General features: G+C 31.7%; 1 protein-coding gene and 1 long non-coding RNA gene across 3 annotated transcripts in view; one reads left to right on the forward strand and one right to left on the reverse strand.

Moving 5' to 3' along the window:
- Positions 1-10,850, forward strand: part of LOC109534671 (protein dachsous) — a 225,887-nt gene that overhangs the window by 159,630 nt on the left and 55,407 nt on the right. The window lies entirely within an intron of this gene.
- The window catches only part of LOC109545898, a 38,401-nt gene that overhangs the window by 16,260 nt on the left and 11,291 nt on the right, over positions 1-10,850 (reverse strand). The window contains exon 1 of one of the 2 annotated variants that reach the window (XR_007280391.1): positions 3,147-3,307. The exons of the other annotated variant lie outside the window; for it this stretch is intronic. This is a non-coding gene — a long non-coding RNA (uncharacterized LOC109545898). Of the gene's footprint in view, positions 1-3,146; positions 3,308-10,850 lie in introns of those variants that run through there. 2 annotated transcript variants of the gene reach the window in all.

Here is a 10,850-nt window from a genome sequence, read left to right on the forward strand (position 1 = left end):
TGCAACTGGTTGTTCGTTTAAAGGATCCCAATTCCTTAGAACAAGCCATGAGTTTTGTTCGTGAAGAAGAGAATTTCATAAACTTCAAAAATCGTGTTAACGGAAATGAAAAACCACATCCCCCATAAATTAGTAAACCGAACATTTTCAATGTACCTACATTCATGCCAGAACAACATTCAACAAACAACTTTTTGTCAAATTTCAGATCTACATTTTCAAATCCCTCTTGATCATTCCCTTCAAATAATGGATTCTTTCCTATGAATCAAAACTCTCAATGACCTTTCATGAATTCAAATAATATATTCCGCAACATGAACCAAAGTTTTTGGACAATTATAATTTACATAATTATTGTAATGGGTTGCATTTGCATATTATATAAACTTTTAAAAAGTAAGTTAAATTTAAAGAAAAACAAAGTTGCAAACAATGACATAATTCTTTAATGTAAAACTACACCCATATAGGGTGTACTTTTATCTAAAGGCGGAGGAGTTACAGTCGCCTTATCACTAAGGCTGCATTTCAGCCAGACGCAATTCAGCATCTTATTGTCTATTGTTTAGTTCATAAGATTGTTTTCCTTATCATGCAAACCCAAGATCACAATAATTCTCATCCTGTACTCGCTTTAATAAAGTCGTTTTTAAAAACACGTTCTTTCGAGACCACATAGTAACTAGACTGTGTTTTTTGAACATATACAGGGTGTTAAAGTAACATGACAAGTTAGTGTAAAAAATTGTTAACAGACCTTCCCTATCAGGAAAGAAGGCCTTAAAAGCCGCTGTTTAAAGATCCGTTTGTATTAAATAACTTTGGAAGCACTAGGAATAGTTACATTGTTTTAAGTTTCTTAGTTAAGACGCCTTTTAAACGAGTGAGTTGATTGAAGAGTGAGTTTGATACTGAATTTGTCGCGTGAGTTCACCCTCAGAGTTCGCTCGAGCTTGTACACATTAATACATTAATACTTTACTGTTCCATAACAAATTCTCATATTTTGAACACCCTGGATGGTAAAGCCGCAAGCGTACTCGTTGTTTCTCCGATAAAAAAAAATCAGCTTGACTCACACGAAATACTCTGTATAAATCACTTTGATTTCATTAATTTCGGTTATTTATATTTTTATTTTACATACATGTCAATTTCAGATTATTTTGGCTTGGATTTTTTGCTTTAGGGTTTTTATTCTCTTTCATCGTTATTTAAATTTTTTTACTAACTTAAGGAGCCGTAACTAAATAGTATTTATCATAATAAAATATTGTCAATTTATTCCGAACATTTCTAAAATTATTTAATAGAAAATTGTATCGGCCTCTTTTAGAATCCTGTGCTTTGGTAAGGGCAGGCGTTTTTACATTTTAGACTATTTTTATAGGATATTGTCATGTTATTTCGACATCCTGAATACGTGCTGTTAAATAAAATGCGTATCTATAAAATTTAAAAAAATATATAAAATTTAATAACGGTTTAGTTTCTGCATAGTTAATCACTTTCACGCTCTAGATAAAATGACCGCTCTTTTATTTAAGAGAAAATAAAGCCGATACTTTTGTTATTTTGAAAAGTGAAATTATATGCTTCAAGATATGTTAGAGTATTTTGTTAGTCCCATCATTTGCTGCTTATTAGAGAAATTCCTGACGCTCAATTACTATTCAATCAATTCGTAATTGGGCAAATTAAAATAAAGGTATTTTTTCAAGCTCGTTAATTGCCTCTTAAGGTCTAGATAAATGGCAATAACCTCACTAGCACCAACCAGACGAGCAACTGCAGCCATATAAACGACTTTTTTTAGTTAAGCTTCCCACATACCTACCACACTGTTGTCAGGATGTAGAAAAAAAACAAAACATTCCCCTTATTAAAACGTTATTATTTTAATACTTGATAGTGTTTCTATAATAATTAACGCCTCACGCTATACAAATAAAGCTCATATCAACTTTATTATGGATTATTTCGAAATTAATGTGGTGCAAAAAGCCTGCATTAAAAATGAACTTCTTTCAATAATCGTCTTATTTTATCGATGTCGGTTTTCACACTAACCGTCGCTAATGAGCTGATAACGTACTGAGCATCATAGTTAGCTCCGCAATCTTCACCATCGTGTTCAAAATTAAAAACCACATTAAGTAATTTATTGACAATATAAAGAATGATCGATTGGAAAAAAATATCCGAAGATAATAAGATGACATTTTTTGGTGACCATCCATTATCTGGGACAGGCCTACATGTTTGGTAACCCAAACTGTCAGGTTCTGGTTCGATCAATTTTTGTAATGATTTTTGTTTTCGTATATTTTATACTTTATATAATGTCGGTCAGCTTTGATATTACACTTTTAAATCGTGCTACACAACAATTCAATTTAATAGGCATATTGGAGACATTTTTCCATGGTTCTTCTTTAATTACTCGCATACGGATATCGGTGTTTCTAATGCGGCGGCCGATAAAAGCTTTTAGGGTTTGTAAATAGAGACACACACACACACACACACACACACACATCTTGCGTTTTCATATCACTGTAGACGGGCTATCCGAGAAATATTACGGCACTCAATTCCACATGGAATTGTTAATGTACTTATAATTACACCATTCAGTTAATGAGCTCTTAAAAATTAAAACAACTTTTATAAATAATAAATGCTTATTTCACATAGTTGCACCTTGCATGGGAGGGATACAAATAACCATGCAATAATAACATTTGATTTGGTATTCAAATAAATAAAAATTAAGTCGTGAATTAATAATATTTCAACATGCGTTAAGCTTGTTGTATGCACTCTGACTGATTCACATGATGCAACATCCATTCGTGCCATTTATTATATAATAAAATTAAACTCCATAAAACCGCCTTTACGGAATTATCGTCGAGATTCGAAAACAAAGCCAGATCATTAGAATCCCGTACCTATAAATTAGGATTCCAAAATTACGTAACCGTTTTCTAGCATTTTCGTGCGGCCATAATTCACTCGGCATCTTCGTTCCGTTTCCAATCCATTCCACGCCTCATCCATCATAAACCATACACAAAACGCGCAGAGATCAAATAAAGAATAATAAAACATAAATCTACAAAGAACTATCAAACGCTTACCTTTTAAATTTCCGTCATCTCTACTCTCATTACGAATATAGCAACATAAATTTACTTCAGTCGGAATGTAAGAGAAAGAGAAAACGACGGCTTGAGGAGCAGTTTGACCGGATGATTTGTAAACTGTTACAAAATAAACTAGACGATGTTATGCCAACATAAACAAAAGGAGTTTGATATTTATTTATACTGTTCGATCAGATAAGACTTGTAATTATCACTAGTCGAGTAGCAATAGTATTTTAATTTTGTTTCATAGGCCATCGATATATTGTGTTCAGTATGATGGATTTTCACTGCTCAAGCGATCTTCTATTTGTTGCTTTCTACCTCTTGAAATTATCATATGGATGAAAATTTGTATTATGTGTTATGTTCAAAGTCTATTTCTGTACATAAAAAAACAATTCTAGAAGAGTTACTGTTTTTATTGTAAAATGAGTTATCAAGTTCTTATTTGTTAGTGGCATTACTGGCAGATATTTAATCGAACCACTGCATCATTCAATTACACTAGTACATATCCCATATCTACCAGCATTAAAAAAATGCATATAATATAATGATTCATTTGCCTCTTTTAAATTAATGTTCATCATTTATTCTGGTCACTTTGCTGTTGTTGCAATTAGCTTTAATTGCATTATAATTTCAGTAAGCGCACTTTTATTTGAGGAGAAAAACCATTCCCTTTAATACTTCCAGGGGCCAATAAATAATTTAAGAAGTCATTATAAGAACATCAGAAGCTTCAGTTCAAAAGGCAATTGCTTTAGACGTTTTGCTTTTTGAATATACTGATTTTTTATTCACATTGTCTTTTTCATTGTTACATAGATTAATCGGTATATTCATTCAATCACTTAGTTTGAAACTACTTGAATTGAAGGCAAACAGACTCTGTTTTCCAGTAAAAAATGTACTGATAATGATTTAAAAATCACGATAAGAACACCAAAAAGCAATTTCTCATCCCAACTGTTTTTTACTTTCTTTTATAAAGACTGGTTATTGAAGGAAATGGGCAATTATTGCAAACAAAAAAATATTTTAATAAAAAATAATTTAAATTAAAAACTTTAATCAAACAGGACATGCAAATCTCGTAAATTCATAGTGAAATAAGTTGTTTTATTATCAGCGTTGGCACTTTGGAGTTTCATCGACAATTCAGATAAGAGCCTTTTTCGAAACGGAAAAGTTATGGATATTTAAGCAAACAACTTAATTAATGTAAACTTTTGCTATTTCAAATTTGAGTGGTTATTATGATATAAATAAAAAATGAAACAATGCTGATTAAAATGATTAAGATACATTTATAAACATCGCTACTAGAAAATTTTGCTTAACCGTTGCAATACAGAACTAAATACATTTAGAAAACTACGTTTTCTCTGTTTCTCTGATAAAAGCTTTTGGTAACTGGCAATTTGAATTTGCAAGAATTTAATTTTAATAGTACTTAAAGTCGGAATGTGTCTATCTAATGGATCCTATTATAAATTGCATTTCTTACTGTCATACGGCGGCATCAGACGTAGCTCGCAGAGTATTGAAAAAATCGGTAAATCTAAGTAACCTAGATGGTAAATAAGACGAAAAAGTGTTGCATCAAGCTAAGTACTACCTACGACCAGTGATTCTTAAATGGAATTCACATCAAACCTGTTCTTCGCATCCATCGATGATATTAAAAGAGAGTGGAAAAATGTCTAATATGCCTAGAAGTCCATTATTCTACTTTGCAAGTTGCGGTTTTTTCTTTAACTTGTTTTAATTATGCTATTAAATATTGTGCATTAGTCGAGATCATCATGGGGCTTAACACCGTGAAGGTTTCTGTATTATCTCAACTGCAGAAATCTTAGAACTAATTACAGTTTGATGTAATACAAAAACTATGCTTATCAAGAGGATTTATTCAGCGGCTAATCGCTCAAATTAGTGTCAATTGGTCTTGGTCTTATGTCACTTGAACAATGTGAAAATTATGTATGAAAAAGTTATGTCTACATTGCAAACTAAAGTTTCAAGTTCCCGTCCAGAAGGCACATGAAAAGTGGCAAAATTTTCATATGAAAATTGATTATTTGCAATCCTCTTAAATCGTCAACAATGATTCATCCGGCATGAGCTTCTGTTTGAAAAGGCCTCTTAAATCTCGAGTGTAATCCCTCTACCAACAAAGATGAGATGGATAACGCCAATTTATAATTGTCCGAGAGTGGGCATTAGTAATTGCAGCAAATTAAATAAACCTTTAAAACGCGCTTTTAATGGCTACTAAGACTCGCGATATTCTGATGTTTCTTCGTGGCAGGTTTTCTATGCATTGGCATTCCGTAGGGGCAATTTATTGTCCGCTAGTATTTAATTTTATTGCTTCTCAACATACACACTTTACAAATATTATCTGCTATCTTCAGTTTCGTTTGAATCGACATCGACTTACATATTTTGCGTGTCTTCAATTTGCAACATTTTCACTGGGAAGAAACCATGCAATTGACAATACTTTGCGTGTATTGAGTCTTAATACGGACAGTTGAATTGAATTTTGAGATCTACCATCGGGTCTAATTTATTTTATGTATATTGAAAATGACTCAGTCTATTGATGTATAAACCAGAAATAAAATTGCTCAATAATAGTCAACAGATATTATAGAGTTATTACGACTTGCAGCCTTGCAAAGACGAAGGAAAAATTGCGCGTTTGATGTTGTCATTCTATAAATATAGCCTAGCTCAACCTAGTACTTATAGAATAAATCCAGCAGGAAATAATGGTCATTGTGTAAGTACGTCAAACTTTTAATATATCATTGATATTTTTATCGGGGTATGAAAGTCGGATGGCAGGAATGCTGCAGCACTGCATATTTCAGATTGACAGTACAATGAATGGGTGTTACTATTTCCATTTACAGAACTAATATGGATTACTATGCACAATTCGCTGAGTTTCCAATGATGAGAACAGTCCGGGAATTTTACAGTTAGTAATTGGTTTTGCTAAACAATAAGAACATCTTAAATTAATGATGTGTTAACAATCAGATTTTATGATTATATACAGTGTGATTCTAATAGGCGCTTTTATGCAAAGCAATCCATAAAGTATTAGCGTTTGGCGATGGAATTTTTAACCTTGTCCTTATGCGTTATTTTCAAACATTTCACGGATCGATTGGCAGATAAAAAGAGTTGAGCACGAATGCACCTGATAAACTGTGGTAAATATTTTCTATCTTTAGCACTTTGTGCTCTAGTGAAAGCTGTGATCACGATATTTATTATTCCCATAAAAATAAATGCTTTATCTATAGACATCCACATGTTTTACATTATATATCGTATTTAGTCAGGGCGCCTTTAAAATAGTCTGCTTCTTCATTGATATCTTTGTAATTCCTTAAATTCTAAAAATTCTTCAAACGACCATCTATAAATTATTTACTAATAAAAGAGGTGTCGCATGGCCATAAATAGCTGCGCTTCCTAAATTGTAATGGTCTCCATTACATTCAGGATAATATTGCGATAAGGCTTTTTAGGAGAATTGGTAATAACTTGCCTTTGGAGTGCCATATATATTAAGATAGATTAACTTAACTTGAACCTAGTGGTAACAATAGATTAAAACTGACACACAACTACATTCTACGTCTACTTATGCTTTGTTATATAAATTATTCGGTGGACATTTATAAATGGTCAATGTTCACTGTTCATAGTTCAAGTAAGTAATACGACATTCAGTCGGAGCGTTATTTTCTAGCAGAAAGAACGGAATTCCTGTCGTTACTTTTTGCAACCGTTCAATAAAATAATAATCTACTGGAAAGAATAAATAGCGATAAAGCGAGACGAGGCCTGCTATACGAACAATTTTTCATTAAAATTAATTAATGCCTAAATTAGACGTATATTAGATCAAGTAATATTATCATAACTGCTTCTCCCTTTTACCTCATTAGTTCGATTATTATCTTCTGTTACAAGACCATGTTTGCTTGGCTATTTCCTTTCTTCGTGCCTCATCTTTATCGGCTATATTGATAAATTGAGGAATATGCCGGCACAAAAAACCACCACTTGACCGGTCGCACTGTTTCGATTTAAATATCATTTATTGCCTGATAGATTTATTCATTTTTAATGCGAGTGCCTAAAAAAATTATAAGTGCCACTCGATAATGCGTAGACACCTTTTTATTGAGCGGATTTAGTTAGGTATGAAAATGTAACAGGAAAATCCACAAATGGCATCGTAGTCGATGCTACGATGCCATTTGCATATTGCATAATTGATTTCGATTTGATTTAATTATTATTGTTATTCATTGGCTTTGAGAACTGAATTTTCGCATTGTATCATTTTATGTCTTGTTTCAGTACGTGCGTTTTTAACATATTTTTTCTTATTTTCAGGTGAGTGTCATCCACTTCGAACGTAATCATCATATTCATGTTCGTATGGATTACGGGGTGTCAAGCATACAAGGCTAGAAGGTTGCATATTTTCTTATTTTTTGTTTCATTCAGGGATTTGTTTTTTGTCATATTTGATTGAAATAGTTTTTTAAGCAAAATCAATATTGTTCTTAAAACCAATGTACCGAAAAGTAGTAAATTTGAAACCCAATTCATTGGATCAAATCATATTAAGGTCATTTTTATGGAGGAATTACTTCGAGGTACTAGAGATTACGAAGGAAACTAATATTAATAATAAATTTTACATTTTAACTCTACTAGCAACAGCGGCTGTTTTATTGCCAATTATTACTTTCAAATAATCAATCGGTTCCACTAATTTGGCCTCAACTAAACATAAAAAATATATTGTCAATTTTGCTTCAATTTCAATGAAATTTTCGCTTGACAAAATTACGTTTTAAAATAATTTGCATAATTTTTTCTGGAAGTTGCATCTCAAGTCTACATTTTGGTACAAAATGAATAGTGATTGCATGGATTTCCAGTACAGCAGAAGTACCTAATAATAAAAATAATAATGAAATTACAAATTAAGCAAAATTGGCAAATGTTGGTTAAACATCGGTAAAAAAAATACGTATTCGCTGCCACATTTGGACATTGGACAATGACTTATAAAAGCCTAAGTATAGAATTATTATTAAAAGATTTAAACTTTGAAACAAAATATTTCTCATTTTTAACTTTTTTGTCTTTAGTACCACCAGTAGGTCTTCTATGACCTTTCCAGAGAAAATTAGTTACTTTTTTATTATGTTTATTAATATCTGTATTGAAAATATTAAAATTTTTTCAACCAAAAAAGTAATACTTCGCTTCATTCATCGAGTTGAATTTCCAACACTAATACCTAGTGGTGCATATTTTCTTCTACCGTTTTTCAAAGCCATATTTACACAAGGTGTTTCATATCGACGCCACATTCCCAGTTTTTTATTACTTTTATTATGGTTGGAACCTGTTGTTCCCAGCCAATATGGTGTTAACACATTGTTGGAATGTTGCTTTTTGATATTTATTACGCGCATTGGAATTGGAAATATTGCTAAATTGTGCAGTTTTTTGCGCTTACCGAGAGCGGATTAATAATGTGTCTTTTGTGTGAATAAATTGGCGTTATGGCTTCATCGATTAGTGATATATGTGAGTTTCAAATTGCGTCAATTTTTCATCGACCGAAACTCCCACTTTCTCTATGCGGTTGAAACGGCAATCATTTGCCAAGTAATCAAAACAGATTACGGCAATATTTCAAGCCGTGATGGGCTTTTTTTCAACAATAACACCAAAGTTATTTATTCTAATAACCCATTTACCGACTGGTATATCGCGCTACCATCTAACAGAGTTGTAACAACTTTATGTACGCTAACGGTAACGTACCGTCATTTTTGTATTTGGAACGAAGAAGTCGCTCCTTTCTAACAGTACTCAAAATTACAATAAGAGATTTGATAAATGCGGTACTTTGGCTGGTTATTTTGTGATATAAGAAATGTAATCTTAATGTTGATTTGCTGATTAAAAGTCGAGATTTGTGGTTGTTTGTTAAACTTCTGGTTTTAGTTTTGGTCTTTACATGGAGTGTTTTATTGCTTTTATGTTGCGACATTGTGGTTGGAATGGAACATGCATTAGGTAGATTTCTCTGTTCAAATTGCAACATATTTTGTACAAGGACACTTAGTTAATTATACATTTTTGTCTATTTGAAATGCATCGCACACTGAATAAGGGGAATTATTTTAAAGCATTGGAATTGTTCTATGTGTAGGTCTCTCACAAAACCAAATAACGAAATCAGTAACATGAAAATCGAATTACAAGAACAGCAGTCTAACAAAGTCCACTCCAGCTCCTTACATGTAGATCGGATACCCGCAAATAACCGTAATTAGGCGAACACATTCCAAGAATGACTTATGTTCAATACCAGGGTAATTATTTCTTATGTACCTGAATATATTATTATGTATGTCGTTGAGAATGCGATGCATAAAGCGGGTACAGAGAGCTCATACTACTATGCGTTGTTAAAATTAATTGCATAATCCACCATTGCTGTTAATTATACGTTTGGAAAATTGTTATGCCAGTGACCATCTTTTTACGGAAATCGGATTAAATTGAACCTTTTAATATCAACATGATTTTAATCATCTCACTGTGTATGGAGGTGTGATTTTTTAGTGAAAACTCTCATCGTTTTCATGAACGCAGTGCAAGCAAATTTAGTCACAATAGAAGAGAAAATTTGGAAATTTGCCAAGCTAGAAAGAGGTGTGTCATATACTCTTAAATTGTGAAATTCGGGGGAATTGGGAATTTTTATTGTAAACTATTTTCGTTTTAGTAAAAGTCAAATGTAACCTATTTTGTTCGGTTTACTACCGCAAGTTTTGTAATGGGATTTTCAAAGTAAATGCGCAGGTTTCGATGGAATAAACTGTGCATTCGAAATCTTGATGTACATTTTCTTCAAATCGTTTGAAGTGTGGTGCACAGGACGAAATGTGAAAAAAAAATTCTACAATATGTATAATTTTTGACAAAAACTTTGTTTTTGGAAATTTTATTTATAAACATTTCAAGTATAGTTTTTCATCGTTTTCAATTTTAGGTTAAAAAAATTATTTTAATAAATTAACAGAACATTATTTTTAACAATCCATTTATTCAAAACTAATTTGGTTTAGTCGAAACAATGTAGTTTTATTGTTTGTTTGTCTTTCCGTCAATGAAATATTGTCTAATTTAGCTTCTAGTTTGCAATTTTTATTCAACACTGATCTCTTAACCCAGATAACAAACAACTGATATAATTCAAAATTTTTATGATTATGATATATAATCATGAACATTTTTAAAGTAGAAATAAAATCGTCTATAGAATCTCCTGAAAATGCAAATGACATTTTCAATTTTTTTATTTAAATTTAAGAAAATAAATCCTATAAATTCTATTACTAGCAACTTTCAGTCGAAACTAAAATAAAATGATAAACACAGGAATCTCTGTGAAGTTCAATTTTGATGAAACGGTCATCAAGTATTTAAGGCTTTTGAACGCTGATCTAAACAACCGATAAAATGGAATAAATATATTTTAATTGTACGTACTTTCCTGACTGTGTTTCAATTCCAAAATTAAAATCAAGTCCTGGGTTCTTCAGTCATTTATTTATTGTTCATTTATCA

Source organism: Dendroctonus ponderosae, unplaced genomic scaffold (genome assembly GCF_020466585.1).
Source record: "Dendroctonus ponderosae isolate FM_Combo_2020 unplaced genomic scaffold, Dpon_F_20191213v2 Dpon_F_20191213_1, whole genome shotgun sequence".
NCBI classification, from domain to species: domain Eukaryota; kingdom Metazoa; phylum Arthropoda; class Insecta; order Coleoptera; family Curculionidae; genus Dendroctonus; species Dendroctonus ponderosae.